The sequence below is a fragment of the Rhynchophorus ferrugineus genome, unplaced genomic scaffold (assembly GCF_030347505.1).
Source record: "Rhynchophorus ferrugineus isolate W39M unplaced genomic scaffold, kcgeb_rfMv2 rfM3, whole genome shotgun sequence".
Lineage (NCBI taxonomy): Eukaryota > Metazoa > Arthropoda > Insecta > Coleoptera > Curculionidae > Rhynchophorus > Rhynchophorus ferrugineus.
In genome coordinates this window covers 42,733,451-42,752,912 of record NW_027472582.1, presented here as the reverse complement: position 1 = coordinate 42,752,912, position 19,462 = coordinate 42,733,451, and positions in this window count along the sequence as shown.

Here is a 19,462-nt window from a genome sequence, read left to right as displayed (position 1 = left end):
GGAATGTGAATTGGAACGAATTCGCTAATTCATAAGACCATTTTACAATTTTGGCCCAAGTTAGAAACATAGCCTGAGGTGTAAAATTTCGATTGCCGATATCTCGGAAACTATAAGAGATAATGCAATTTGGCAATCGGCAACGTAATTACCATGCGGAATATTACTTAGAATGTGAATTGGAACGGAATCGGTAATTCATAAGACCATTTTACAATGTTGGCCCAAGTTAGAGGCATATCCAAATTGCAAAATTTTGATAGTCCATATGTCGGAAACTATAAGAGATAATGCAATTTGGCAATCGGCAACGTAATTAGCATGCCGAATATTACTTGGAATGTGAATTGAAACGAAATTGCTAATTCGTAAGACCATTATACAATGTTGGTCCAAATTAGAAACAGAGCTTAAGGTGTAAAATATCGATTGCCCTTACTCGGGAACTATAAGATAAAATGCCATTTGGCAATCGACAACGTAATTAGCAGGCCGAATACTTCTTGGAATGTGAATTGGAACGAAATTGCTAATTCATAAGACCATTTTACAATTTTGGCCCAAGTTAGAAACAGAGCCGAAGGTGTAAAATTTCGAATGCCCATATCTCGTAGACTGTAAGGAATAATGCATTTTGGCAACAGGCAACGTAATTGGCATACCGAATATTGTCTGGAATGTGAATTATAGCGAAATCGCTAATTCATAAGACCATTTTACAATTTTGACCACAGTTAGAAACAGACTCTAAGGTGTAAAATTTTCGATTGACCATATCTCGGAAACTGTAAGAGATAATGCAATTTGGCAATCGGCAACGTAATTAGCATGCCGAATATTACATGGAATGTGAACTGGAGCGAAATCGCTAATTCATAAAACCATTTGACAATTCTGGCCCAAGTTAGAAACAGAGACAATATTGTAAGATGTCTATAGTCCATATCTCGGAAACTATAAGAGATAATGCAATTTGGCAATCGGCAACGTAATTAGCATGCCGAATATTACTTGGAATGCGAATTGGAGCGAAATCGCTAATTCATAAGATCATTTTACAATTTGACCCCAGTTAGAAACAGACTCTAAGGTGTAAAATTTCGATTGACCATATTTCGGAAACTGTAAGAGATAATGCAATTTGGCAATCGGCAAGGAAATTAGCATGCCGAATATTACTTGGAATGTGAATTGGAGCGAAATCGCTATTTCATAAGACCTTTTTATAATTTTGACCCCAGTTAGAAACAGACTCTAAGGTGTAAAATTTCGATTGCCCATATCTCGGAAACTATAAGAGATAATGCAATTTAGCAATCGGCAACGTAATTAGCATGCCGAATATTACTTGGAATGTGAATTGGAGCGAAATCGCTAATTCATAAGATCATTTTACAATTCTGGCCCAAGTTAGAAGCAGAGCCAATATTGTAAGATGTCGATAATCCATATCTCGGAAACTATAAGAGATAATGCAATTTGGCAATCGGCAAGGAAATTAGCATGCCGAATATTACTTGGAATGTGAATTGGAGCGAAATCGCTATTTCATAAGACCATTTTATAATTTTGACCCCAGTTAGAAACAGACTCTAAGGTGTAAAATTTCGATTGCCCATATCTCGGAAACTATAAGAGATAATGCAATTTAGCAATCGGCAACGTAATTAGCATGCCGAATATTACTTGGAATGTGAATTGGAGCGAAATCGCTAATTCATAAGACCATTTTACAATTTGGACCCCAGTTAAAAACAGACTCTAAGGTGTAAAATTTCGATTGACCATATCTCGGAAACTGTAAGAGATAATGCAATTTAGCAATCGGCAACGTAATTAGCATGCCTAATATTACTTGGAATGTGAATTGGAGCGAAATCGCTATTTCATAAGACCATTTTACAATTTTGACCCCAGTTAGAAACAGACTCTAAGGTGTAAAATTTCGATTGCCCATATCTCGGAAACTATAAGAGATAATACAATTTAGCAATCGGCAACGTAATTAGCATGCCGAATATTACTTGGAATGTGAATTGGAGCGAAATCGCTATTTCATAAGACCATTTTACAATTTTGACCCCAGTTAGAAACATACTCTAAGGTGTAAAATTTCGATTGCCCATATCTCGGAAACTGTAAGAGATAATGCAATTGGGCAATCGGCAACGTAATTAGCAGGCCGAATATTTCTAGGAATGTGAATTGGAACGATATCGCTAATTCATAAGACCATTTTACAATTTTGGCCCAAGTTAGAAACAGGGCCTAAGGTGTAAAATTTCGATTGCCCATATCTCGGAGACTGTAAGGAATAATGCAATTTATCAACAGGCAAGGTAATTAGCATGCCGAATATTGCTTGGAATGTGAATTGGAACGAATTCGCTAATTCATAAGACCATTTTACAATTTTGACCCAAGTTAGAAACATAGCCTAAGGTGTAAAATTTCGATTGCCGATATCTCGGAAACTATAAGAGATAATGCAATTTGGCAATCGGCAACGTAATTACCATGCGGAATATTACTTAGAATGTGAATTGGAACGGAATCGGTAATTCATAAGACCATTTTACAATGTTGGCCCAAGTTAGAGGCATATCCAAATTGCAAAATTTTGATAGTCCATATGTCGGAAACTATAAGAGATAATGCAATTTGGCAATCGGCAACGTAATTAGCATGCCGAATATTACTTGGAATGTGAATTGAAACGAAATCGCTAATTCGTAAGACCATTATACAATGTTGGTCCAAATTAGAAACAGAGCTTAAGGTGTAAAATTTCGATTGGCCTTACTCGGGAACTATAAGATAAAATGCCATTTGGCAATCGACAACGTAATTAGCAGGCCGAATATTACTTGGAATGTGAATTGGAGCGAAATAGCTAATTCATAAGACCATTTTACAATTTTGGCCCCAGTTAGAAACAGACTCTAAGGTGTAAAATTTCGATTGCACATATCTCGGAAACTATAAGAGATAATGCAATTTGGCAATCGGCAACGTAATTAGCATGCCGAATATTACTGAAATGTGAATTGGAGCGAAATCGCTAATTCATAAGACCATTTTACAATTCTGGCACAAGTTAGAAGCAGAGCCAATATTGTTAGATGTCGATAGTCCATATCTCGGAAACTAAAAGAGATAATGCAATTTGGCAAGCGGCAATGTAATTAGTATGCCGAATATTACTTGTAATGTAAATAGGAACGAAATCGCTAATTCATAAGACCGTTTTGCAATTTTGGCCCAAGTTAGAAGCAGAGCCAATATTGTAAAATGTCGATAGTCTATATCTCGGAAACTATAAGAGATAATGCATTTTGGCAATCGGCAACGTAATTAGCATCACGAATATTACTTGGAATGTGAATTGGAACCAAATCGCTAATTCATAAGACCATTTTACAATTCTGGCGCAAGTTAGAAGCAGAGCCAATATTGTAAGATGTCGATAGTCCATATCTCGGAAACTATAAGAGATAATGCAATTTGGCAATCGGCAACGTAATTAGCATGCCGAATATTACTTGGAATGTGAATTGGAGCGAAATCGCTAATTCATAAGACCATTTTACAATTTTGACCACAGTTAGAAACAGACTCTAAGGTGTAAAATTTTCGATTGACCATATCTCGGAAACTGTAAGAGATAATGCAATTTGGCAATCGGCAACGTAATTGGCATGCTGAATATTGCTCGGAATGTGATTTAGAACGAAATCGCTAATTCGTAAGACCATTATACAATGTTGGCCCAAGTTAGAAACAGAGCCGAAGGTGTAAAATTTCGAATGCCCATATCTCGGAGACTGTAAGGAATAATGCAATTTGGCAACAGGCAACGTAATTAGCATGCTGAATATTACTTGGAATGTGAATTGGAACGAAATCGCTAATTCATAAGACCATTTTACAATTTTGGCCCAAGTTAGAAACATAGCCTAAGGTGTAAAATTTCGATTGCCGATATCTCGGAAACTATAAGAGATAATGCAATTTGGCAATCGGAAACGTAATTATAATGCGGAATATTACTTAGAATGTGAATTGGAACGAAATCGGTAGTTCATAAGACCATTTTACAATTTTGGCCCAAGTTAGAAGCATATCCAAACTGCAAAATTTTGATAGTCCATATCGCGGAAATTATAAGAGATAATGCAGTTTGGTAATCGACAGCGTAGTTGGCATGCCGAATATTGCTCGCAATGTGATTTAGAACGAAATCGCTAATTCATAAGACCATTATACAATGTTGGTCCAAATTAGAAACAGAGCTTAAGGTGTAAAATTTCGATTGCCTTTACTCGGGAACTATAATATAAAATGCAATTTGGCAATCGATAGCGTAATTAGCATGCTGAATATTACTTGGAATGTGAATTGAAACGAAATCGCTAATTCGTAAGACCATTATACAATGTTGGTCCAAATTAGAAACAGAGCTTAAGGTGTAAAATTTCGATTGCCCTTACTCGGGAACTATAATATAAAATGCAATTTGGCAATCGACAACGTAATTAGCATGCCGAATATTATTTGGAATGTGAATTGAAACGAAATCGCTAATTCATAAGACAATTTTACAATTTTTGTCCATGTTAGAAACAGAGCCTAAGGTGTAAAATTTCGATTGCCCATATCTCGGAAACTGTAAGAGATAATGCAATTGGGCAATCGGCAACGTAAATAGCAGGCCGAATATTTCTAGGAATGTGAATTGGAACGATATCGCTAATTCATAAGACCATTTTACAATTTTGGCCCAAGTTAGAAACAGAGCCTAAGGTGTAAAATTTCGGTTGCCCATATCTCGGAGACTGTAAGGAATAATGCAATTTATCAACAGGCAAGGTAATTAGCATGCCGAATATTGCTTGGAATGTGAATTGGAACGAATTCGCTAATTCATAAGACCATTTTACAATTTTGGCCCAAGTTAGAAACATAGCCTAAGGTGTAAAATTTCGATTGCCGATATCTCGGAAACTATAAGAGATAATGCAATTTGGCAATCGGCAACGTAATTACCATGCGGAATATTACTTAGAATGTGAATTGGAACGGAATCGGTAATTCATAAGACCATTTTACAATGTTGGCCCAAGTTAGAGGCATATCCAAATTGCAAAATTTTGATAGTCCATATGTCGGAAACTATAAGAGATAATGCAATTTGGCAATCGGCAACGTAATTAGCATGCCGAATATTACTTGGAATGTGAATTGAAACGAAATTGCTAATTCGTAAGACCATTATACAATGTTGGTCCAAATTAGAAACAGAGCTTAAGGTGTAAAATTTCGATTGCCCTTACTCGGGAACTATAAGATAAAATGCCATTTGGCAATCGACAACGTAATTAGCAGGCCGAATATTTCTTGGAATGTGAATTGGAACGAAATTGCTAATTCATAAGACCATTTTACAATTTTGGCCCAAGTTAGAAACAGAGCCGAAGGTGTAAAATTTCGAATGCCCATATCTCGTAGACTGTAAGGAATAATGCATTTTGGCAACAGGCAACGTAATTGGCATGCCGAATATTGCCTGGAATGTGAATTGGAGCGAAATCGCTAATTCATAAGACCATTTTACAATTTTGACCACAGTTAGAAACAGACTCTAAGGTGTAAAATTTTCGATTGACCATATCTCGGAAACTGTAAGAGATAATGCAATTTGGCAATCGGCAACGTAATTAGCATGCCGAATATTACATGGAATGTGAATTGGAGCGAAATCGCTAATTCATAAAACCATTTGACAATTCTGGCCCAAGTTAGAAACAGAGACAATATTGTAAGATGTCTATAGTCCATATCTCGGAAACTATAAGAGATAATGCAATTTGGCAATCGGCAACGTAATTAGCATGCCGAATATTACTTGGAATGTGAATTGGAGCGAAATCGCTAATTCATAAGATCATTTTACAATTTGACCCCAGTTAGAAACAGACTCTAAGGTGTAAAATTTCGATTGACCATATTTCGGAAACTGTAAGAGATAATGCAATTTGGCAATCGGCAACGTAATTATCATGCCGAATATTACTTGGAATGTGAACTGAAGCGAAATCGCCAATTCATAAGGCCATTTTACAATTCTGGCCCAAGTTAGAAGCAGAGCCAATATTGTAAGATGTCGATAATCCATATCTCGGAAACTATAAGAGATAATGCAATTTGGCAATCGGCAAGGAAATTAGCATGCCGAATATTACTTGGAATGTGAATTGGAGCGAAATCGCTATTTCATAAGACCATTTTATAATTTTGACCCCAGTTAGAAACAGACTCTAAGGTGTACAATTTCGATTGCCCATATCTCGGAAACTATAAGAGATAATGCAATTTAGCAATCGGCAACGTAATTAGCATGCCGAATATTACTTGGAATGTGAATTGGAGCGAAATCGCTAATTCATAAGACCATTTTACAATTTGGACCCCAGTTAAAAACAGACTCTAAGGTGTAAAATTTCGATTGACCATATCTCGGAAACTGTAAGAGATAATGTAATTTAGCAATCGGCAACGTAATTAGTATGCCTAATATTACTTGGAATGTGAATTGGAGCGAAATCGCTATTTCATAAGACCATTTTACAATTTTGACCCCAGTTAGAAACAGACTCTAAGGTGTAAAATTTCGATTGCCCATATCTCGGAAACTATAAGAGATAATACAATTTAGCAATCGGCAACGTAATTAGCATGCCGAATATTACTTGGAATGTGAATTGGAGCGAAATCGCTATTTCATAAGACCATTTTACAATTTTGACCCCAGTTAGAAACATACTCTAAGGTGTAAAATTTCGATTGCCCATATCTCGGAAACTGTAAGAGATAATGCAATTGGGCAATCGGCAAGGTAATTAGCAGGCCGAATATTTCTAGGAATGTGAATTGGAACGATATCGCTAATTCATAAGACCATTTTACAATTTTGGCCCAAGTTAGAAACAGGGCCTAAGGTGTAAAATTTCGATTGCCCATATCTCGGAGACTGTAAGGAATAATGCAGTTTATCAACAGGCAAGGTAATTAGCATGCCGAATATTGCTTGGAATGTGAATTGGAACGAATTCGCTAATTCATAAGACCATTTTACAATTTTGACCCAAGTTAGAAACATAGCCTAAGGTGTAAAATTTCGATTGCCGATATCTCGGAAACTATAAGAGATAATGCAATTTGGCAATCGGCAACGTAATTACCATGCGGAATATTACTTAGAATGTGAATTGGAACGGAATCGGTAATTCATAAGACCATTTTACAATGTTGGCCCAAGTTAGAGGCATATCCAAATTGCAAAATTTTGATAGTCCATATGTCGGAAACTATAAGAGATAATGCAATTTGGCAATCGGCAACGTAATTAGCATGCCGAATATTACTTGGAATGTGAATTGAAACGAAATCGCTAATTCGTAAGACCATTATACAATGTTGGTCCAAATTAGAAACAGAGCTTAAGGTGTAAAATTTCGATTGCCCTTACTCGGGAACTATAAGATAAAATGCCATTTGGCAATCGACAACGTAATTAGCAGGCCGAATATTTCTTGGAATGTGAATTGGAACGAAATTGCTAATTCATAAGACCATTTTACAATTTTGGCCCAAGTTAGAAACAGAGCCGAAGGTGTAAAATTTTCGATTGACCATATCTCGGAAACTGTAAGAGATAATGCAATTTGGCAATCGGCAACGTAATTAGCATGCCGAATATTTCATGGAATGTGAATTGGAGCTAAATCGCTAATTCATAAGATCATTTGACAATTCTGGCCCAAGTTAGAAGCAGAGCCAATATTGTAAGATGTCGATAATCCATATCTCGGAAACTATAAGAGATAATGCAATTTGGCAATCGGCAACGTAATTAGCATGCCGAATATTACTTGGAATGTGAATTGGAGCGAAATCGCTAATTCATAAGATCATTTTACAATTTGACCCCAGTTAGAAACAGACTCTAAGGTGTAAAATTTCGATTGACCATATTTCGGAAACTGTAAGAGATAATGCAATTTGGCAATCGGCAACGTAATTATCATGCCGAATATTACTTGGAATGTGAACTGAAGCGAAATCGCCAATTCATAAGACCATTTGACAATTCTGGCCCAAGTTAGAAGCAGAGCCAATATTGTAAGATGTCGATAATCCATATCTCGGAAACTATAAGAGATAATGCAATTTGGTAATCGGCAACGAAATTAGCATGCCGAATATTACTTGGAATGTGAATTGGAGCGAAATCGCTATTTCATAAGACCATTTTACAATTTTGACCCCAGTTAGAAACAGACTCTAAGGTGTAAAATTTCGATTGCCCATATCTCGGAAACTATAAGAGATAATGCAATTTAGCAATCGGCAACGTAATTAGCATGCCGAATGTTACTTGGAATGTGAATTGGAGCGAAATCGCTAATTCATAAGACCATTTTACAATTTTGACCCCAGTTAAAAACAGACTCTAAGGTGTAAAATTTCGATTGACCATATCTCGGAAACTGTAAGAGATAATGCAATTTAGCAATCGACAACGTAATTAGCATGCCTAATATTACTTGGAATGTGAATTGGAGCGAAATCGCTATTTCATAAGACCATTTTACAATTTTGACCCCAGTTAGAAACAGAGTCTAAGGTGTAAAATTTCGATTGCCCATATCTCGGAAACTGTAAGAGATAATGCAATTTAGCAATCGGCAACGTAATTAGAATGCCGAATATTACTTGGAATGTGAATTGGAACGAAATCGCTAATTCATAAGACCATTTTACAATTTTGACCCCTGTTAGAAACAGACTCTAAGGTGTAAAATTTCGATTGACCATATCTCGGAAACTGTAAGAGATAATGCAATTTGGCAATCGGCAACGTAATTAGCATGCCGAATATTACTTATAATGTGAATTGGAGCGAAATCGCTAATTCATAAGACCATTCTACAATTTTGACCCCAGTGAGAAACAGACCCTAGGGTGTAAAATTTCGATTGACCATATCTCGGAAACTGTAAGAGATAATGCAATTTGGTAATCGGCAACGTAATGAGCATGCCGAATATTACTTGGAATGTGAATTGGAACGAAATCGCTAATTCGTAAGACCATTTTACAATTATGGCCCAAGTTAGAAGCAGAGCCAATATTGCAAAATGTCCATATCTCGGAAACTATAAGAGATAATGCAATTTGGCAATCGGCAATGTAATTAGCATGCCGAATATTACTTGTAATGTAAATAGGAACGAAATCGCTAATTCATAAGACCGTTTTAAAATTTTGGCCCAAGTTAGAAGCAGAGCCAATTTTGTAAAATGTCGATAGTCCATATCTCGGAAACTATAAGAGATAATGCATTTTGGCATTCGGCAACGTAATTAGCATGACGAATATTACTTGGAATGTGAATTGGAACCAAATCGCTAATTCATAAGACCATTTTACAATTCTGGCGCAAGTTAGAAGCAGAGCCAATATTGTAAGATGTCGATAGTCCATATCCCGGAAACTATGAGAGATAATGCAATTTGGCATTCGGCAACGTAATTAGCATGCCGAATATTACTTGTAATGTAAATAGGAACGAAATCGCTAATTCATAAGACCGTTTTAAAATTTTGGCCCAAGTTAGAAGCAGAGCCAATTTTGTAAAATGTCGATAGTCCATATCTCGGAAACTATAAGAGATAATGCAATTTGGCAATCGGCAACGTAATTAGCATGCCGAATATTACTGAAATGTGAATTGGAGCGAATCGCTAATTCATAAGACCATTTTACAATTCTGGTCCAAGTTAGAAGCAGAGCCAATATTGTTAGATGTCGATAGTCCATATCTCGGAAACTATAAGAGATAATGCAATTTGGCAAGCGGCAATGTAATTAGAATGCCGAATATTACTTGTAATGTGAATAGGAACGAAATCGCTAATTCATAAGACCATTTTACAATTCTAGCGCAAGTTAGAAGCAGAGCCAATATTGTAAGATGTCGATAGTCCATATCTCGGAAACTATGAGAGATAATGCAATTTGGCAATCGGCAACGTAATTAGCATGCCGAATATTACTTGGAATGTGAATTGGAGCGAAATCGCTAATTCATAAGACCATTTTACAATTTTGACCCCAGTTAGAAACAGACTCTAAGGTGTAAAATTTTCGATTGACCATATCTCGGAAACTGTAAGAGATAATGCAATTTGGCAATCGGCAACGTAATTATCATGCCGAATATTACTTGGAATGTGAATTGGAGCGAAATCGCTAATTCATAAGACCATTTTACAATTCTGGCCCAAGTTAGAAGCAGAGCCAATATTGTAAGATGTCGATAATCCATATCTCGGAAACTATAAGAGATAATGCAATTTGGCAATCGGCAACGAAATTAGCATGCCGAATATTACTTGGAATGTGAATTGGAGCGAAATCGCTATTTCATAAGACCATTTTACAATTTTGACCCCAGTTAGAAACAGACTCTAAGGTGTAAAATTTCGATTGCCCATATCTCGGAAACTATAAGAGATAATGCATTTTGGCAATCGGCAACGTAATTAGCATGCCGAATATTACTTCAAATGTGAATTGGAACGAAATCACTAATTCATAAGACCATTTTACATTTCTGGCCCAATTTAGAAGCAGAGCCAATATAGTCAGATGTCGATAATCCATATCTCGGAAACTATTAGAGATAATGTAATTTGGCAATCGGCAACGCAATTAGCATGCCGAATATTACTCGGAATGTGAACTGGAGAGAAATCGCTAATTCATAAGAACATTTTACAATTTTGACCCCTGTTAGAAACAGACTCTAAGGTGTAAAATTTCGATTGACCATATCTCGGAAACTGTAAGAGATAATGCAATTTGGCAATCGGCAACGTAATTAACATGCCGAATATTACTTGGAATGTGAATTGGAGCGAAATCGCTAATTCATAAGACCATTCTACAATTTTGACCCCAGTGATAAACAGACCCTAGGGTGTAAAATTTCGATTGACCATATCTCGGAAACTGTAAGAGATAATGCAATTTGGTAATCGGCAACGTAATTAGCATGCCGAATATTACTTGGAATGTGAATTGGAACGAAATCGCTAATTCGTAAGACCATTTTACAATTATGGCCCAAGTTAGAAGCAGAGCCAATATTGCAAAATGTCCATATCTCGGAAACTATAAGAGATAATGCAATTTGGCATTCGGCAACGTAATTAGCATGCCGAATATTACTTGGAATGTGAATTGGTGCGAAATCGCTAATTTTACAATTTTGGCCCCAGTTAGAAACAGACTCTAAGGTGTAAAATTTCGATTGCCCATATCTCTGAAACTATAAGAGATAATGCAATTTGGCAATCGGCAACGTAATTAGCATGCCGAATATTACTGAAATGTGAATTGGAGCGAAATCGCTAATTCATAAGACCATTTTACAATTCTGGCACAAGTTAGAAGCATAGCCAATATTGTTAGATGTCGATAGTCCATATCTCGGAAACTATGAGAGATAATGCAATTTGGCAATCGGCAACGTAATTAGCATGCCGAATATTACTTGGAATGTGAATTGGAGCGAAATCGCTAATTCATAAGACCATTTTACAATTTTGACCACAGTTAGAAACAGACTCTAAGGTGTAAAATTTTCGATTGACCATATCTCGGAAACTATAAGAGATAATGCAATTTGGCGATCGGCAACGTAATTAGCATGCCGAATATTACATGGAATGTGAATTGGAGCAAAATCGCTAATTCATAAGACCATTTGACAATTCTGGCCCAAGTTAGAAACAGAGCCAATATTGTAAGATGTCTATAGTCCATATCTCGGAAACTATAAGAGATAATGCAATTTGGCAATCGGCAACGTAATTAGCATGCCGAATATTACTTGGAATGTGAATTGGAGCGAAATCGCTAATTCATAAGATCATTTTACAATTTTGACCCCAGTTACAAACAGTCTCTAAGGTGTAAAATTTCGGTTGAACATATTTCGGAAACTATAAGAGATAATGCAATTTGGCAATCGGCAACGTAATTAGCATGCCGAATATTACTTGGGATGTGAACTGAAACGAAATCGCTAATTCATAAGACCATTTTACAATTCTGGCCTAAGTTAGAAGCAGAGCCAATATTGTAAGATGTCGATAATCCATATCTCGGAAACTATAAGAGATAATGCAATTTGGCAATCGGCAACGAAATTAGCATGCCGAATATTACTTGGAATGTGAATTGGAGCGAAATCGCTAATTCATAAAACCATTTTACAATTTTGACCCCAGTTAAAAACAGACTCTAAGGTGTAAAATTTCGATTGACCATATCTCGGAAACTGTGAGAGATAATGCAATTTAGCAATCGGCGACGTAATTAGCATGCCGAGTATTACTTGGAATGTGAATTGGAGCGAAATCGCTATTTCATAAGACCATTTTACAATTTTGACCCCAGTTAGAAACAGACTCTAAGGTGTAAAATTTCGATTGCCCATATCTCGGAAACTATAAGAGATAATGCAATTTAGCAATCGGCAACGTAATTAGCATGCCGAATATTACTTGGAATGTGAATTGGAGCGAAATCGCTAATTCATAAAACCATTTTACAATTTTGACCCCAGTTAAAAACAGACTCTAAGGTGTAAAATTTCGATTGACCATATCTCGGAAACTGTAAGAGATAATGCAATTTAGCAATCGGCAACGTAATTAGCATGCCGAATATTACTTGGAATGTGAATTGGAGCGAAATCGCTATTTCATAAGACCATTTTACAATTTTGACCCCAGTTAGAAACAGACTCTAAGGTGTAAAATTTCGATTGCCCATATCTCGGAAACTATAAGTGATAATACAATTTAGCAATCGGCAACGTAATTAGCATGCCGAATATTACTTGGAATGTGAATTGGAGCGAAATCGCTAATTCATAAGACCATTTTACAATTTTGGCCCCAGTTAGAAACAGACTCTAAGGTGTAAAATTTCGATTGACCATATCTCGGAAACTGTAAGAGATAATGTAATTTGGCAATCGGCAACGTAATTAGCATGCTGAATATTAATTGGAATGTGAATTGGAACGAAATCGCTAATTCATAAGACCATTTGACAATTCTGGCCCAAATTAGAAACAGAGCCAATATTGTAAGATGTCTATAGTCCATATCTCGGAAACTATAAGAGATAATGCAATTTGGCAATCGGCAATGTAATTAGCATGCCGAATATTACTTGTAATGTGAATTGGAGCGAAATCGCTAATTCATAAGAACATTTTACAATTTTGACCCCTGTTAGAAACAGACTCTAAGGTGTAAAATTTCGATTGACCATATCGCGGAAACTGTAAGAGATAATGCAATTTAGCAATCGGCAACGTAATTAGCATGCCAAATATTACTTGGAATGTGAATTGGAGCGAAATCGCTAATTCATAAGACCATTCTACAATTTTGACCCCAGTGAGAAACAGACCCTAGGGTGTAAAATTTCGATTGACCATATATAGGAAACTGTAAGAGATAATGCAATTTGGTAATCGGCAACGTAATTAGCATGCCGAATATTACTTGGAATGTGAATTGGAACGAAATCGCTAATTCGTAAGACCATTTTACAATTATGGCCCAAGTTAGAAGCAGAGCCAATATTGCAAAATGTCCATATCTCGGAAACTATAAGAGATAATGCAATTTGGTAATCGGCAATGTAATTAGCCTGCCGAATATTACTTGTAATGTAAATAGCAGCGAAATCGCTAATTCATAAGACCGTTTTAAAATTTTGGCCCAAGTTAGAAGCAGAGCCAATTTTGTAAAATGTCGATAGTCCATATCTCGGAAACTATAAGAGATAATGCATTTTGGCATTCGGCAACGTAATTAGCATGACGAATATTACTTGGAATGTGAATTGGAACCAAATCGCTAATTCATAAGACCATTTTACAATTCTGGCGCAAGTTAGAAGCAGAGCCAATATTGTAAGATGTCGATAGTCCATATCCCGGAAACTATGAGAGATAATGCAATTTGGCAATCGGCAACGTAATTAGCATGCCGAATATTACTTGGAATGTGAATTGGAGCGAAATCGCTCATTTATAAGACCATTTTACAATTTTGACCCCAGTTAGAAACAGACTCTAAGGTGTAAAATTTCGATTGCCCATATCTCGGAAACTATAAGGGATAATGCAATTTGGCAATCGGCAACGTAATTAGCATGCCGAATATTACTGAAATGTGAATTGGAGCGTAATCGCTAATTCATAAGACCATTTTACAATTCTGGCCCAAGTTAGAAGCAGAGCCAATATTGTTAGATGTCGATAGTCCATATCTCGGAAACTATAAGAGATAATGCAGTTTGGCAAGCCGCAATGTAATTATCATCACGAATGTTACTTGGAATGTGAATTGGAACCAAATCGCTAATTCATAAGACCATTTTACAATTCTGGCGCAAGTTAGAAGCAGTGCCAATATTGTAAGATGTCGATAGTCCATATCTCGGAAACTATGAGAGATAATGCAATTTGGCAATCGGCAACGTAATTATCATGCCGAATATTATTGGAATGTGAATTGGAGCGAAATCGCTAATTCATAAGACCATTTTACAATTTTGACCCCAGTTAGAAACAGACTCTAAGGTGTAAAATTTTCGATTGACCATATCTCGGAAACTGTAAGAGATAATGCAATTTGGCAATCGGCAACGTAATTAGCATGCCGAATATTACTTGTAATGTGAATTGGAGCGAAATCGCTAATTCATAAGACCATTTGACAATTCTGGCCCAAGTTAGAAACAGAGCCAATATTGTAAGATGTCGATAATCCATATCTCGGAAACTATAAGAGATAATGCAATTTGGCAATCGGCAACGAAATTGGCATGCCGAATATTACTTGGAATATGAATTGGAGCGAAATCGCTATTTCATAAGACCATTTTACAATTTTGACCCCAGTTAGAATCAGACTCTAAGGTGTAAAATTTCGATTGCCCATATCTCGGAAACTGTAAGAGATAATGCAATTTGGCAATCGGCAACGTATTTATCATGCCGAATATTACTTGGAATGTGAACTGGAGCGAAATCGCTAATTCATAAGACCATTTTACAATTTTGACCCCAGTTTGAAACAGACTCTAAGGTGTAAAATTTCGATTGACCATATCTCGGAAACTATAAGAGATAATGCAATTTAGTAATCGGCAACGTAATTAGCATGCCGAATATTACTTGGAATGTGAATTGGAGCGAAATCGCTAATTCATAAGACCATTTTATAATTTTGACCCCAGTTAGAAACAGACTCTAAGGTGTAAAATTTCGATTGCCCATATCTCGGAAACTATAAGGGATAATGCAATTTGGCAATCGGCAACGTAATTAGTATGCCCAATATTACTTGGAATGTGAATTGGAGCGAAATCGCTAATTCATAAGACCATTTTACAATTCTGGCCCAAGTTAGAAGCAGAGCCAATATTGTAAGATGTCGATAGTCCATATCCCGGAAACTATGAGAGATAATGCAATTTGGCAATCGGCAACGTAATTAGCATGCGGAATATTACTTGGAATGTGAATTGTAGCGAAATCGCTAATTCATAAGACCATTATTACAATTTTGGCCCCAGTTAGAAACAGAGTCTAAGGTGTAAAATTTCGGTTGACCATATCTCGGAAACTGTAAGAGATAATGTAATTTGGCATTCGGCAACGTAATTAGCATGCTGAATATTACTTGGAATGTGAATTGGAGCGAAATCGCTAATTCATAAGACCATTTTACAATTTTGACCCCAGTTAGAAACAGACTCTAAGGTGTAAAATTTCGATTGCCCATATCTCGGAAACTATAAGAGATAATGCAATTTGGCAATCGGCAACGTAATTAGCATGCCGAATATTACTGAAATGTGAATTGGAGCGAAATCGCTAATTCATAAGACCATTTTACAATTCTGGCCCAAGTTAGAAGCAGAGCCAATATTGTTAGATGTCGATAGTCCATATCTCGGAAACTATAAGAGATAATGCAATTTGGCAAGCGGCAATGTAATTAGCATGCCGAATATTACTTATAATGTGAATAGGAACGAAATCGCTAATTCATAAGACCGTTTTACAATTTTGGCCCAAGTTAGAAGCAGAGCCAATATTGTAAAATGTCGATAGTCCATATCTCGGAAACTATAAGAGATAATGCATTTTGGCAATCGGCAACGTAATTAGCATCACGAATATTACTTGGAATGTGAATTGGAACCAAATCGCTAATTCATAAGACCATTTTACAATTCTGGCGCAAGTTAGAAGCAGAGCCAATATTGTAAGATGTCGATAGTCCATATCTCGGAAACTATGAGAGATAATGCAATTTGGCAATCGGCAACGTAATTAGCATGCCGAATATTACTTGGAATGTGAATTGGAGCGAAATCGCTAATTCATAAGACCATTTTACAATTTTGACCTCAGTTAGAAACAGACTCTAAGGTGTAAAATTTCGATTGCCCATATCTCGGAAACTATAAGAGATAATGCAATTTGGCAATCGGCAACGAAATTAGCATGCCGAATATTACTTGGAATGTGAATTGGAGCGAAATCGCTAATTCATAAGACCATTTTACAATTCTGGCACAAGTTAGAAGCATAGCCAATATTGTTAGATGTCGATAGTCCATATCTCGGAAACTATGAGAGATAATGCAATTTGGCAATCGGCAACGTAATTAGCATGCCGAATATTACTTGGAATGTGAATTGGAGCGAAATCGCTAATTCATAAGACCATTTTACAATTTTGACCACAGTTAGAAACAGACTCTAAGGTGTAAAATTTTCGATTGACCATATCTCGGAAACTGTAAGAGATAATGCAATTTGGCGATCGGCAACGTAATTAGCATGCCGAATATTACATGGAATGTGAATTGGAGCAAAATCGCTAATTCATAAGACCATTTGACAATTCTGGCCCAAGTTAGAAACAGAGCCAATATTGTAAGATGTCTATAGTCCATATCTCGGAAACTATAAGAGATAATGCAATTTGGCAATCGGCAACGTAATTAGCATGCCGAATATTACTTGGGATGTGAACTGGAGCGAAATCGCTAATTCATAAGATCATTTTACAATTTTGACCCCAGTTACAAACAGTCTCTAAGGTGTAAAATTTCGGTTGAACATATTTCGGAAACTATAAGAGATAATGCAATTTGGCAATCGGCAACGTAATTAGCATGCCGAATATTACTTGGGATGTGAACTGAAACGAAATCGCTAATTCATAAGACCATTTTACAATTCTGGCCTAAGTTAGAAGCAGAGCCAATATTGTAAGATGTCGATAATCCATATCTCGGAAACTATAAGAGATAATGCAATTTGGCAATCGGCAACGAAATTAGCATGCCGAATATTACTTGGAATGTGAATTGGAGCGAAATCGCTAATTCATAAAACCATTTTACAATTTTGACCCCAGTTAGAAACAGACTCTAAGGTGTAAAATTTCGATTGACCATATCTCGGAAACTGTGAGAGATAATGCAATTTAGCAATCGGCGACGTAATTAGCATGCCGAGTATTACTTGGAATGTGAATTGGAGCGAAATCGCTATTTCATAAGACCATTTTACAATTTTGACCCCAGTTAGAAACAGACTCTAAGGTGTAAAATTTCGATTGCCCATATCTCGGAAACTATAAGAGATAATGCAATTTAGCAATCGGCAACGTAATTAGCATGCCGAATATTACTTGGAATGTGAATTGGAGCGAAATCGCTAATTCATAAAACCATTTTACAATTTTAACCCCAGTTAAAAACAGACTCTAAGGTGTAAAATTTCGATTGACCATATCTCGGAAACTGTAAGAGATAATGCAATTTAGCAATCGGCAACGTAATTAGCATGCCGAATATTACTTGGAATGTGAATTAGAGCGAAATCGCTATTTCATAAGACCATTTTACAATTTTGACCCCAGTTAGAAACAGACTCTAAGGTGTAAAATTTCGATTGCCCATATCTCGGAAACTATAAGTGATAATACAATTTAGCAATCGGCAACGTAATTAGCATGCCGAATATTACTTGGAATGTGAATTGGAGCGAAATCGCTAATTCATAAGACCATTTTACAATTTTGGCCCCAGTTAGAAACAGACTCTAAGGTGTAAAATTTCGATTGACCATATCTCGGAAACTGTAAGAGATAATGTAATTTGGCAATCGGCAACGTAATTAGCATGCTGAATATTAATTGGAATGTGAATTGGAACGAAATCGCTAATTCATAAGACCATTTGACAATTCTGGCCCAAATTAGAAACAGAGCCAATATTGTAAGATGTCTATAGTCCATATCTCGGAAACTATAAGAGATAATGCAATTTGGCAATCGGCAATGTAATTAGCATGCCGAATATTACTTGTAATGTGAATTGGAGCGAAATCGCTAATTCATAAGAACATTTTACAATTTTGACCCCTGTTAGAAACAGACTCTAAGGTGTAAAATTTCGATTGACCATATCGCGGAAACTGTAAGAGATAATGCAATTTAGCAATCGGCAACGAAATTAGCATGCCGAATATTACTTGGAATGTGAATTGGAGCGAAATCGCTAATTCATAAGACCATTTTACAATTTTGACCCCAGTTAGAAACAGACTCTAAGGTGTAAAATTTCGATTGCCTATATCTCGGAAACTGTAAGAGATAATGCAATTTGGCAATCGGCAACGTAATTAGCATGCCGAATATTACTTGGAATGTGAATTGGAGCGAAATCGCTCATTTATAAGACCATTTTACAATTTTGACCCCAGTTAGAAACAGACTCTAAGGTGTAAAATTTCGATTGCCCATATCTCGGAAACTATAAGGGATAATGCAATTTGGCAATCGGCAACGTAATTAGCATGCCGAATATTACTGAAATGTGAATTGGAGCGTAATCGCTAATTCATAAGACCATTTTACAATTCTGGCCCAAGTTAGAAGCAGAGCCAATATTGTTAGATGTCGATAGTCCATATCTCGGAAACTATAAGAGATAATGCAGTTTGGCAAGCCGCAATGTAATTATCATCACGAATGTTACTTGGAATGTGAATTGGAACCAAATCGCTAATTCATAAGACCATTTTACAATTCTGGCGCAAGTTAGAAGCAGTGCCAATATTGTAAGATGTCGATAGTCCATATCTCGGAAACTATGAGAGATAATGCAATTTGGCAATCGGCAACGTAATTATCATGCCGAATATTACTTGGAATGTGAATTGGAGCGAAATCGCTAATTCATAAGACCATTTTACAATTTTGACCCCAGTTAGAAACAGACT